Here is a 14424-nt window from a genome sequence, read left to right as displayed (position 1 = left end):
GGCTGAGTGTGGACTATTACGCATTTGGATTTTGTATTTGTCGCCAACTTGATTATGTATTGCGTCGTGAATTTACAATCATAGTACTCACAGGGAACGAGAAAAATTTGTTTCTTCACAGTCATTTCTTTTCGAAACAAACAGCTGTGTGAACTTGGAGTCGAAGTTTGATAAATCGATTTTTTTTCTTATAGTATCGATTGTACTCAGTGAGTACCTAAATGTACCACATTCATTTTCGTTTGTACCCCGCATCCCTAGACGTAAGGGGTGCGGGAAAAATCGTGCAGCGTCGGAAATGAAGGTACGGAAAAAATTTTCATGAGTAAAGATTCAGCATGGATAGTACTTGTATGTACTATATTTTTCCATTTCATTTATCAACCCCTTCAATACTTTACCCGCTTCTAAAATCTTAAATGTATGAAGGACGTCAGGAAAACATACAAATAGCTTCTAAATCGTTAGTACTCGTTTGTACCAACGAAAATTATTCATTATTATTATTATTATTATTATTATTATTATTATTATTCTCATCAAATCACCTGATTCCATTTTTATCAACCGTAAAATCATCGTAATGGATTCCATATGTAGTTCGTGAAGTTTTGATGTGGGTACAAACGTCTCATCATCCGTACTTCCACTCCCATAGCAGTACAAACGGAACAATTTACTGTACATGATAATGAGACCAAGTACAAACCATTGAGAGCTTCAAAAACAGTCGTAGATTATTAAGAAAAATGATACAAACGTTTTTCTGAATTTTTCCGAGATAATCGCGAAAAACGAAATCGCCAAAAAAAATTAATTTAATTTATCTTGTATAGGGTGTAGGACGTGGAAAAACGTAATTCTGAGCCATCCATTTTCCTATAGGGAACCCAAAATTGGTTTTAAGGCTCTATCCCTCATAGTTTCCGAGAAAATCGCGAAAAACGAAATCGCACAAAAAAATTAATTTAATTCATCTGGTATAGGGTGTAGCAAGTGGAAAAACGCAATTCTGAGCTGTCCATCTGCGTATAGGGGACCCAAATTTCCTCAGGAATCGAATGGAATAGGTTTTAAGGCTCTATCTCTCATAGTTTCCGAGATAATCGCGAAAAACGAAATGGCCAAAAAATAATAATTTAATTCATCTTGTATAGGGTGTAGGAAGTGGTAAAACGCAATTCTGAGCCGTCCATCTTCCTATAGGGACCCCAAATTTGATTTTAAGGTTCTATCTCTCATAGTTTCCGAGATATTCGCGAAAAACGAAGTCGCAAAAAAAAATAATTTAATTTATCTGGTATAAGGGTATAGGAAGTGGAAAAACGTAATTCTGAGCCGTCCATCTGCCTACAGGGAATCCAAATTTCCTCAGGAATCGAATGGAATAGGTTTTAAGGCTCTATCTCTCATAGTTTCCGAGATAATCGCGAAAAACGAAAGTGCCAAAAAAAATTAATTTAATTCATCTTGTATAGGGTGTAGGAAGTGGAAAAACGCAATTCTGAGCCGTCCATCTGCCTATACGGAACCCAAATTTCCTCAGGAATCGAATGGAATAGGTTTTAAGGCTCTATCTCTCATAGTTTCCGAGATAATCGCGAAAAACGAAAATGCCAAAAAAAATTAATTTAATTCATCTTGTATAGGGTGTAGGAAGTGGAAAAACGCAATTCTGAGCCGTCCATCTGCCTATACGGAACCCAAATTTCCTCAGGAATCGAATGGAATAGGTTTTAAGGCTCTATCTCTCATAGTTTCCGAGATAATCGCGAAAAACGAAAGTGCCAAAAAAAATTAATTTAATTCATCTTGTATAGGGCGTAGGAAGTGGAAAAACGCAATTCTGAGCCGTCCATCTGCCTATACGGAACCCAAATTTCCTCAGGAATCGAATGGAATAGGTTTTAAGGCTCTATCTCTCATAGTTTCCGAGATAATCGCGAAAAACGAAAGTGCCAAAAAAAATTAATTTAATTCATCTTGTATAGGGCGTAGGAAGTGGAAAAACGCAATTCTGAGCCGTCCATCTGCCTATACGGAACCCAAATTTCCTCAGGAATCGAATGGAATAGGTTTTAAGGCTCTATCTCTCATAGTTTCCGAGATAATCGCGAAAAACGAAAGTGCCAAAAAAAATTAATTTAATTCATCTTGTATAGGGCGTAGGAAGTGGAAAAACGCAATTCTGAGCCGTCCATCTGCCTATACGGAACCCAAATTTCCTCAGGAATCGAATGGAATAGGTTTTAAGGCTCTATCTCTCATAGTTTCCGAGATAATCGCGAAAAACGAAATGGCCAAAAAAAAATATTTTAATTCATCTTGTATAGGGTGTAGGAAGTGAAAAAACGCAATTCTGCGCCGTCCATCTGCTCATAGGGAACCCAAATTTCCTCAGGAATCGAATGGAATAGGGTTTAAGGCTCTATCTCTCATAGTTTCCGAGATAATCGCGAAAAACGAAATGGCCAAAAAAAAAATATTTTAATTCATCTTGTATAGGGTGTAGGAAGTGAAAAAACGCAATTCTGCGCCGTCCATCTGCTCATAGGGAACCCAAATTTCCTCAGGAATCGAATGGAATAGGGTTTAAGGCTCTATCTCTCATAGTTTCCGAGATAATCGCGAAAAACGAAATGGCCAAAAAAAAATATTTTAATTCATCTTGTATAGGGTGTAGGAAGTGAAAAAACGCAATTCTGCGCCGTCCATCTGCTCATAGGGAACCCAAATTTCCTCAGGAATCGAATGGAATAGGGTTTAAGGCTCTATCTCTCATAGTTTCCGAGATAATCGCGAAAAACGAAATGGCCAAAAAAAAATATTTTAATTCATCTTGTATAGGGTGTAGGAAGTGAAAAAACGCAATTCTGCGCCGTCCATCTGCTCATAGGGAACCCAAATTTCCTCAGGAATCGAATGGAATAGGGTTTAAGGCTCTATCTCTCATAGTTTCCGAGATAATCGCGAAAAACGAAATGGCCAAAAAAAAATATTTTAATTCATCTTGTATAGGGTGTAGGAAGTGAAAAAACGCAATTCTGCGCCGTCCATCTGCTCATAGGGAACCCAAATTTCCTCAGGAATCGAATGGAATAGGGTTTAAGGCTCTATCTCTCATAGTTTCCGAGATAATCGCGAAAAACGAAATGGCCAAAAAAAAATATTTTAATTCATCTTGTATAGGGTGTAGGAAGTGAAAAAACGCAATTCTGCGCCGTCCATCTGCCTATAGGGAACCCAAATTTCCTCAGGAATCGAATGGAATAGGTTTTAAGGCTCTATCTCTCATAGTTTCCGAGATAATCGCGAAAAACGAAATGGCCAAAAAAAAATAATTTAATTTATCTTCTGTAGGGTGTAGGAAGTGAAAAAACGCAATTCTGCGCCGTCCATCTGCTTATACGGAACCCAAATTTCCTCAGGAATCGAATGGAATAGGTTTTAAGGCTCTATCTCTCATAGTTTCCGAGATAATCGCGAAAAACGAAAATGCCAAAAAAAATTAATTTAATTCATCTTGTATAGGGTGTAGGAAGTGGAAAAACGCAATTCTGAGCCGTCCATCTGCCTATACGGAACCCAAATTTCCTCAGGAATCGAATGGAATAGGTTTTAAGGCTCTATCTATCATAGTTTCCGAGATAATCGCGATAACAAAATCGCCAAAAAATCTTGCCGTACTTTAGGACATTTGTACCAACTCCTACACGTCACTAAACATCAATAAAATTCAGAAAAACTTTTGTACCGTTTTTGTGAATAATCTACGCCTGTTTTTGAAGCTCTGAATAGTTTGTACTTGGTCTCATTATCATGTACAGTAAATTGTTCCGTTTGTACTGCGATGGGAGTGGAAGTACGGAAGATGAGACGTTTGTACCCATATCAAAACTTCACGAACTACATATGGAATCCATTACGATGATTTTACGGTTGATAAAAATGGAATCAGGTGATTTGATGAGAATAATAATAATAATAATAATAATAATGAATCATTTTCGTTGGTACAAACGAGTACTACCGATTTCGAAGCTATCTGTATGTTTTCCTGATGTCCTTCATACATTTAAGATTTTAGAAGCGGGTAAAGTATTGAAGGGGTTGATAAATGAAATAGAAAAATATAGTACATACAAGTACTATCCATGCTGAATCCTTGCTCATGAAAATTTTTTCCGTACCTTCATTTCCGACGCTGCACGATTTTTCCCGCACCCCTTATGTCTAAGGGTGCGGGGTACAAATGAAAATGAATGTAGTACATTCAGGTACTCACTGAGTACAATCGATACTATAAGAAAAACAATCGATTTATCAAACTTCGACTCCAATTTCACACAGCTGAAACAAACGAAGACATACGTATCCAAATTTTTTCTATTTTAGTGTAAGAGGTCGATTTTGTTCGGACTATTTAGAGAATTTTCCCTCAAAATTTCCCATTACAGCATATTGTGATGAGGAAGGATCAACCCTCGTTTTCAACCCGGGTTTTAAAATATAATGGTTTTAATTATAATTTTTGATTCCACAGGAGTAATTTGTTTACTTTATGATTTCATAATAAAAATGTATCTCCATTACTCTCTTCACAAAGCATTTTTCATTAAATTACGTTTCACTCTACGATTACGTTACGGACCGTAAAATTTCCCACGATTTCCGGAATGAGCTTCCTTAACCCTTAGGTGGTCGTAGCTCTTCACCGAATGTAGTTGGTCGCATGGTAAGAGAATCCCCGCCCCGTGAATTTTACGATTTCATGAAAAAAAAAAGTTGGAAAAAATAATTAATTTTTAGTTTATGGGTAGTTTTGAACCATCAATGAATAAGAAATGGGGATATAAAAGATAAACAGTCGTCAGATAAACCGACACCTCACTCTCGTTAGGTGCAAAATTTCGAATTTTTAAGGTTAAAGCCTTTTTAGGTGTAAAGATATCTTTTACATTTTACAGTTTGGTACAGACCCCACTATAGATTTAATAAAGACATGTCACACTGAATTATTATTTATACTTTGCAGATCTGAATTTGAATCTCCACATTCAAACGTTAGAAAACATTTTAAACATCTGAAAAAAAAATTGAAATTTCCGTTTGGAGCAAGATGAATGAAATAACTAAAAAATTTCAATTTTTGACAATAATGAGACAATTTTATAAACAATATAAAGAATTCATTTTCCACCATAAAAATCATTCATTCGGAATCATAAAAAATTTTCTAATATTCAGAATTTTGCCTTTGAATGACGCTGAATATTAATGATTTCTTTTCCAATTTTTCTCACGCAATGTAATTGACAAATTTGATAATTAACAATGGTTGAATCTAAGGTGTGGTCTGTACCAAACTGTGAAGGATACTTGGATATCCTTAAAGGTTAAATTTTTTCTTCATGTGACGAATGCAACAGGACCATATCAATGACCAGAATCATTGCATATTTCTCCATCCGTTTCAAATGGAAGGGAATGCACAGTATCATGGTCGCATCATTCTCCTCTTGTTCCAATCATTGAAATGAGAACGTTTATTAGATTCACCCGTGAATGGTGGTGACGCGTCTTTTGTCAGTTGGTTTAGTGAACCCGTCAGAATTATGACAGACAAATTTGTGAATTTACCACCGGGGTTATTTAACCCCTGCCTCAGACAAATGACGTAGTCATTTTATTTTTACTACAGACGAGTATCGTGAGAGCGACTTGTCATTGTAGTGTAGCCCAATAACCTTGAACCCAGTGAAAAGAGGTATCTGCTTCATTTTCAAATGACTACAGAATTTATTTTTTATCTAATTTGAATTTCACGCGTCACTGGATGACTTGGCATTAAGACTTATGAAAGAGACTTGATGGGAGCTTTTCATGGGTAACCATGCCAATTGAAATCACGTAAACTCATGAACTTTGCCGCCGTTGGCATTGGGCTTCGTTAACATTCCTGAGGGGAATATATTCGAATGAATTTGAGAGTGGAAAAATAACACCAGAAGGGAATGGAATTTAAACGAGCATGGAAGAAATGGAAGAAAAGTCGTATGATTAGAAGACAGCAGAAACTCAATTTGCGTGAGTGCACGGAGAAAAACCTGTGTTGAAATTCAACAAATATTTTTCTCTATGTGGGTACTTTGTTATCAAATTACTTCACGACTTTTTCTTGATTTGATTTTAATTTTACGTGCCTCTTGAACAGATAAAATTCTCGACGTTGTCGTTACAATTAAATTATCATTAAATGATAGTTTCACGGAAAGTTTAAGAAACTTTGTCATAGAAAATTCACGATTTGATGAAAAAATCAATACAAATTGTCAACTTCAGATCAATTATTTGATGAAATTTCACAGTAATCAGGAAAATTCAGGGCAATGTATCCTTGAGTTTTGAATTCATTGAACGTTCTATGGTAAAAACATGAGAAAAATTGTGAAGTGAAGTAGGAGTAAGCGGACGGAATGGTCTGTTTTATTTTCAAACGACTTCACAATATATCTCGAATCTAATTCGACTTTTACATGACGCTACATAAATTGAGATTAAAATCTCTAGGAAAAAAACGTGGAAAAACTTGTCCAACAAAATTTTAAAAAAGAAAAAATAAATAAATTCAGCCCAGAACTGAATAAATTGGAGGGAGGCGCTTGACAGATTTGAGAGACGAAGTGAGATGAAGTTGACAGTGAAAAAGCATTATCTGATACTTCATTTTCCATCTCATTTGACGTCCACAGGATGTGAGATAAAAACCCATTAAAAAACCATGAGGATGTCAATTATGGTTTTTTAATTTCATTGTTGACCATGTCAATTGGAATATGAATCACACGATAGAGGCATTAAAATTCATCCCAAGGGCAATATACTCCGATGAATTCGTGAGCTCAAAAAACACCAGGCGTGAATAGAGCCCCGAGACACAAAAACATTGGAAACAAAATCCCAGGGTGAAGTGGAATAATAAAGTTGTTTCATTTTCAAACTACTTTACAATTCATTCCCTATGGCATGTGAATTTCACATGTTACTGGATGAAAAACACATGGTTGACCATGCGCATTAAAATTACATAAATTCATGGACCACTGGACTGCAGCATTAAAATTCGTCAACATTCGCAAGGACAAAAAACTCTGATGAATGATCGAGTTCTGAAGAGAAAAAACGAATGAACAAGAACCACGCGAGCCTCACGAAAAAAATCGTGAGATGAAGTGGAAGTTGAGAGTGAAATAGCATTGTTTGTTTGATGCTTAATTTCCATCTCATTTGAATTCCACATGACGTAAAATAAAAACCCATTGAAAAACCATGATGCCCCATGTCGTTTGAATTTCACATGTTACTCGATGAATAACACATGGTTCACCATACGAATTAAAATTACATAAATTCATAAACCACTGGACCGTGGCAGCAAAAACTGTCATTAAAATTCGCAAGGAGAAAAAACTTCGATGAATGACTGAGTTTTGAAAAAAAAATGACTGAACAAGAACCACGTGGGACTTGAAAAAATTGCGAGATGAAGTGGAAGTTGAGAGTGAAACAGCATTGTTTGTTTGATGCTTGATTTCCATCTCATTTGAATTCCACATGATGTGAAATAAAAACCCATTGAAAAACCATGATGCCCCCCATCATTAAATTCAAATTTTGAATTTCACATGTTACTGGATGAAAAACACATGGTTGACCATGCGAATTAAAATTACATAAATTCATGAACCACTGGACTGCAGCATTAAAATTCGTCAATATTCGCAAGGGCAAAAAAGCCCGATGAATTACCAGGCTCTGAAGAAAAAACAAGAATGAACAATGATTTGAAGTGGAAGCCGAAAGTGGAAACGCATCATCTTCTTTATTTTTCACCTTATTATAATTTCTCACGCCTCAAGATAAAAATTCATAAAAAAACGAGGGGTGTGCTTCACGGTTGACAACGTCAATTGAAACATAAATTGATGAATCATTCATCTCTTCAAGGGCCGTATACTTCAATGAATTAGCGAACCGTAAAAGACCCCGCAGCGAGCAAAACCCACAAAGGAATAGTAAACAAAGTAATAAAAGAAATGAAGTGGAAGAAAAGAGTAGCAGCAAGCGGAATTTGTTTCATTTCAACCGACTTCACCATTAATTCCCTACCTCATTTGAATTTCAAATATTACTGAATGAATTAAGATAAAAGCGAAAATCCAGGAAAAGAACATGACCACCTTTCCGGGTGGACCATGTCAATTGGCGTATAAATCAATCAATGAATCGCTGAAGTGTGACATTTAAATGGCTCAACATTTCCAAGGGCAATATACATCCGTGAATTAACGAGTTCCAAGAACACCAAAAGCGAATAGGACACACAGAAACATCGTGAACACGATCTCAAAAAATGAAGGGGCAGTTTCATTTTCCATTACATTTGAATGTCACACGTTTGAGATAAACATCTATGAAACGAACACCAAAACGATCCATGACACCTACCGAGATCGAAGCAAACATCATAAGTGCAAAGAATCAACTATTGCATAGTGGAAAAAAAAGTGAGATGAAGTGGAAGCTTCTAATGAACTTCTATCGAATTTGTAATGCAAAGTCCATGAGAAATGTAAGAAGCAATGTATTGAGTGAGAAAGGGTTGAAATATGAGATGTGCATAGGGGAAAGATTGCCAGCTGAAGATTTTACTAGGGAAGTGGTGAAACCATTCAAGTGACTTGAATCTTGGTTAAATTTTTGAGAAATATCTCTGAATCTAAGGGAGATAGCGAAATTTTCGTCATGACCTTTTTTGCAGAGGGAGTTGAGAGCTACAAAAAAGGTTATTACAAAACTTTTGCTATCTGTCTTCGATTCTGAGATATTCATTGAAAACTGACCTAGCCAAAATGAATTTGAGCCGTTTTACCGTTTCTAGACGAATCTCGAGATGTGTAAATATTTTTAAGTTATGTACAAACTCGTTTGCACTTGACAAACATTTGTGCATATGATTTTAACTCTTACACCTTTGAAAATTCCCTAAATTGAATCTTTCGCTGGAGAATATTCCGTTAATTTCAGCTTCATGAAAAGTTTGTGATCTACTACAATTCGGATCATCATTGTTTGCAAACAAATATTGGAATTTTGAGTTTATGATAAACGTTTCACTATGCTCTACTTTTACACCGGAAATTTTTATCTTTGGCATATATTTTTGTCATGGGGGTACTTCGCAATGAATCTGCAAGCTCTAAGCACATCTAAAGCATAAAAAATGAAATTTCATGGCCAGTTCACTAGTAATTTTTAGGAGTGATATTGAATTCTATTTAGAGGAAAATTCATGAAATTTTAAAATTCATTAAAAATTGAAGGAAATTCCAATTATTTGAGGAGAGCACCGCAACTTATTTCCATTTTCAATATAACCATGACAATTCACTACAGAATTACCTATAATTTTCAACGAATTGAAAACTCAAGAATATATTTGCCTCAATTTTCCTGATTTGTATCAATATTCGTGGAAAAATTATACTAAAAATTACAGTTTACATCGATTTGTTTCCATGAAGAAATTCCTTGAAATTTCAGTGGAACCATACCACGAGGAAATTTTCCATTTCCACTGAGTGTGCCGCTAATTTCAGCCGAAATTTTTCAAACACTATATCCAAAGTAAAGGAAACTAGAATCATCGAATCGATCTAGCAACAGAGCGACATCTACCGTTGCACCCAGCCAAATTTCCAGTCATTCCTAGTCAATGGGAANGGTTAAGTTGTAGAGAAGGCCGCTAGAGGCGCTGTACAGCTCATCCGACTATACGTTTACCCGAACGCAGAGCGCATGCCCAAGTGGGGGGAACGTCAGGGCACATGGTGACGCCCACTTTATCGCTCCTAGGATGGGTAAGTGAGATTTACCCTCCTTGGAGCACCGAGCGTCTCATTTACCCTCCTTGGAGCACCGATTATTCAAGTGCCGCGGTAAACTCTCTTTACCCCCTCTCGACAGAGCCCGAGTAAGCGCCGTTTATCGGGCCGAGTGACGAAAAAGTTCCTTTACCGACGACTGGGATTTAAAAAAAACAGGGAGGCTCTGTGTCTAGGCCAATGACCCTGTCGTTGAGAATCTCCTGACCCATATATTACGGCATTCTGACGTACATCTGTGCGTCTCCCTCGGCAGGCAAACATGTATCCGGCCTCGCCTCGAATTCCAGCTGGGTGAGGGACAAAGAACGCAGAAAAAAATACTCTCAAGGGGCCGGGGGAGGCGGAGGGAGGGAACCCATTGAAGGGATAGTTATTTAATTGCGTTTCATCCGAGCCTATCACAATGATAAGATAACCGCGCGGTATCAGTCAAAGTTCCCGGGAAGTTGGTTTTAAAAAAAAAATTGCATCCTACAGAGTTGAATAGTACAGGGGGAGTGTTTGTTATCACGTCACAGTTCATTACTTACATAATTCAAGCGTTTGGAGTGTCCGTGTCCGTGAAAATGAGCGTAAATAACACCGGCAATGTGGCAACGTAAACAGACATACGATAATTTATGTAGACCCTGAACGAAAAATCGAGGGGAAATGCCTCTCGTTTGGACGGCATTCTTGCCATGCAATCATTAAACGGGTCACTCATGACCGCGTTCCTGGCCCTTCCTCCACGAATGAGAGGGCCACTATCTCATGAGAGAAAGAGAAAGAGAGAATAACTGGAAATGGTGTGTGTGCAATCGGATATCGTGAATCTGAACTAGTGCGTGATGCATATTCATTGAATACCCGTAGATTTGTATACGCGATATTTGAATAGTCAATCCGGCAGCTTGAGAAATCGAGACAATGTCCGATGTTCTGCGACATCTTGAAGAATCATGAAAGAACGAATAGCTACCTGACGATTGTGGGGTTTTAGAATGAATGACGGGATGCAAATAAATTCCAGTGATGAAACACGGTTTTTCATCTCAGAGATAGATATCTGTGGAGGTCAGACATCTACTCCGACGAAAACGAGGGTTTCTTCGTGCAAAGGAATTACAGAATCATGATGCAAGATGACAGGAATTTTTTTCCCCGTCGAAAAATTCCCAGAAATTTTTTCTCCGTCAATCCTTTCCCGACGAATTGTTCTCATAGAGATTAATTTTCGTTACGAATTTTTTTCATGTGGGGTTTTGTTTGGAGTTTTTCCTCAGAAAATGCTAATTGATTTTTTTTCTTTCTCTTAGAACGAGAAAAATGAAAAACATAATGACAAAAATGGTTTTTTTTTTCATTCGCGATTGTTTCCTCAATTCATTGTTTATGACCGACCAATGTTGATATGAAAATTTTAAATTCACATTCAATTTTTTGTATGTTGCTGATTAAAATGAAAATTGAGAATTTTAGCTTGTTTGAATTTTAGTAATTTTGTCTGGTTGTAGATATTCTATTTGAAGAATTGAATTATATTTTGCCGAAAAGGTGTGTGTAAATTATTCATGATGTTCAGAAATTGTCGACTTCACGAAAATCCAAAGGAAAAATCCAAGGGAAAAATTTCCGAGATTTATCCAAGGGAAAAATTTGCGTGATTTTTCTCCGGAGTATTTTTCGCGGGAAAAATATATGGGAACCGACAGGAAGGAGGATGGAGTTGGGGGGGAAACTCTTTGTCTGATCAATTCTGAAGGGTCGATATTTCTGGATTTTCTAAGGCCACCGACCCGATTCAGCTATATTAGGATTCAAACGGGCTTTTGTGAGAAAAGGGTCAGTAAGTAAAATGAGGAAAAGGAGAATCTCCTTGAGAGATTCAGTGGTAACCGAGAAGAGGAAATGAGATTATGGAAGAGAGAGATCAATCCTGCGTGATGTTTATCAGTTTAGGCGTCTGTTTTAACGGAATAGTATTGGAAAGGAAGGGAAGGCGTACTGCGTTAGTAGTTCTTATTCTGGGGATTACATTTGGATGAACACGAAAGGATCTGGATCATGATGCAATGATGCAAACATACTTCTGGGGAAGGAACTCGATATTTTTTGTTATCGAAATAGAATTACGAAATTGTATTGAGTAGAGGACTGTCAGCGTGGGAGTGTTTATCTACGGATTTTATTTGAGTGAAAATAAAGGGATCTTCTGATCCCTTCGGGGAATGAAGCTAAACAATCATGATGCAAATATGTTTCATTTCGGGAGGAAAATCATAATCAATTTTCAAGTGTCAATATTTCTAGATGTTTCCAAGGTTCCTGACCCAATCCAAGTAGTTTAGAATTGAAATTTATCTGTGAGAAAAGGGTCAGCACGAAATTTTCAATCTTCCTGAGAAATGAAGTGTATTTAGCATCATGAGGCAAACAGATTTCATTTGGGGAGGAAAATCTTTGCACAATTAGTTTTCAAGCGTCAATATTTCTCGATTTCTCCGAGGCCAGTAGTCCAATCCATCTATTCTAGAATTAAAATTGTTCTGTGAGAGAACAGCACGAAGCATCTTCCTGACACATAACCTGTGTTTACGATCAAGAAGGTGAGGGCACAGAGTTAAATTGGAATATAAATGCGAAAAATGAATCCTCGCTATTCAATTTTATCGAAATAGAAATACAAAATCGTGTTGACCAGAGGACTGCGAACGGGCGAGTGTTTACCTACGTTTTATATGGACGAAAACAAAGGAATGTACTAAACTCAAGCGTCTGCAGAAGAAATTTTGTACAATGAATTCCAACTGTGAATATTTCAAATGAAATAAAGTGGTTCAGTCCCACTGGAAGATAACATCACGAGGTTAGGGAAATGGATGAGAAAGACAAATCCTTCTGGTGTTCATAAGTTTAACTTTCTATTTCCTCGAAATAGAATTAGGAAAATGGATGGGGACTGCGAGAGTAGGAGTCAATGCCCTTTGAATGACAACAATATCCACCCGACCCTTCACATAAATCCCTTATTGTATTTATTATCGACTTTTTAACTGTCGAATTGTGTTGTTTTGGTTCTCCCTACGATTCCGTTAAACAGCCCTAAAAATACTCGGAGGGGATCGATAATTCATCAGGGTCACTGAAAATACCATAAACACAATTCAGGGGGATATATTTAACGTTGAAACATACCTTGAGCTGAGAAAAATGCCAGTGACACGTCGTACGATGAAGCGATATTCGGGATGTCTTGCACAGCCACCGAGGGCTTTAATTCTGTTCGTCATGAAATAATCAACATATTACACTTGCACAGTTACGAGGTTAAACACTGTCGCGGTATTATTGATGTTCGCTTCGTTGAGGCTCACCGGTTTTTGGTAATGCGTCTTTACGGTTAGTTTTAGTCAGACGATTACCGATGTAGTGCAGCGACACTAGTCTGCCGCCGCCATCTTTCGACTGTTGGCGCAGGCAGCGCAGTTCACTCACGGAGCATGCGCGGGGTTTAGCGCGGTTTGACTAGCGACGAGCCGGGAAGGTTTGAGCTGTGCTATTACGGGAAAGGGATTAAATTTGCTTCAGAAAAATGTTTTGTCGACTCAAATGATTATTTTGTAGATTTTTTAGTATATTTCTGAGGGACTCGAATGAATATGAATTATTTTCTTGTTGAAAGAATCCAGTAGCAAAGTGGTAAAACGGTTTAAGTCAGTTCAGTCTTTAGTTGAGTTTTCCAGAAATATTTTCGAATTTAAGGGCGATAGCGAAATTTTCATAATGACCTTGTTAGAAACGCAACTAAAATTCAAAAACAAGTTGTATCAAATAATTTTCGATGAACGCGGGGAAGGAGGTGGTACCCACGCGTTTACAGATAGGATTTTGAAATAATTTTAAAAAATAGAGGAAGTGGAAAAACATTAGCATTTATCGCCTAGGTTACGATTTCAACAAGAAAAAAATTGAAGTGCCTTAAGGCGGGCCACTGAAGATACTAGTCATTGATTACTCAGGATAAATCAATTATCAATTAGTCAGAAAATCAATCATTTTAGTCATTATCAGAATTTGATTTATAAAGTTTAAAAATATCCAGAATTTTTGCGGTCAGTTAATAGTATTATCGGCGTTTAATTATAATTTTATGGATTTTATCGTTAGTTAAATAGTTTTATCGTTTTTAATTATAATTTTATAGATTTTTAATTCTGTTTCCGAGTAATTTAAATGGATATAGAGTATTTTTTCGTTGAAAGAACCATTGATAACTGCTTCATAATTTTAGTTATCATCAGGATTTGATTCATAAATGTTGAAAAATATCTGGCATATTTGTTGTTGGTAAATAGTAGTATCTGCGGGGAAAGGATTAAATCTGCTTGAGAAGAATGTTTCATCGACTCAAATTGTTATTTCATAGACTGAGATTGATAACTCGAGATAAATCAATTGTTAGCGATTTAGAAAATGAACAATTATAATTATCATC

The 14424-nt window shown here is 36.7% G+C and overlaps 1 protein-coding gene across 2 annotated transcripts in view; it reads right to left on the bottom strand.

The window, feature by feature from the left end:
• The window catches only part of LOC107047445 (hypoxia-inducible factor 1-alpha), a 75326-nt gene extending 61976 nt beyond the window's left edge, over positions 1–13350 (bottom strand). For both annotated transcript variants that reach the window (XM_015270214.2, XM_015270217.2), the window contains exon 1: positions 13125–13350. The gene's annotated coding sequence lies outside the window, so the exon portion shown is untranslated. The remainder of the gene's footprint in view (positions 1–13124) is intronic.
• Positions 13351–14424: the final 1074 nt, after the last annotated feature.

This window comes from Diachasma alloeum, unplaced genomic scaffold (genome assembly GCF_001412515.2).
Source record: "Diachasma alloeum isolate Michigan unplaced genomic scaffold, Dall2.0 Dall_scaffold_00183, whole genome shotgun sequence".
Taxonomy (NCBI): Eukaryota; Metazoa; Arthropoda; class Insecta; order Hymenoptera; family Braconidae; genus Diachasma; species Diachasma alloeum.
The sequence above is the reverse complement of the archived record's forward strand: the minus strand, read 5'-3'. Positions and strand labels throughout refer to the sequence as shown.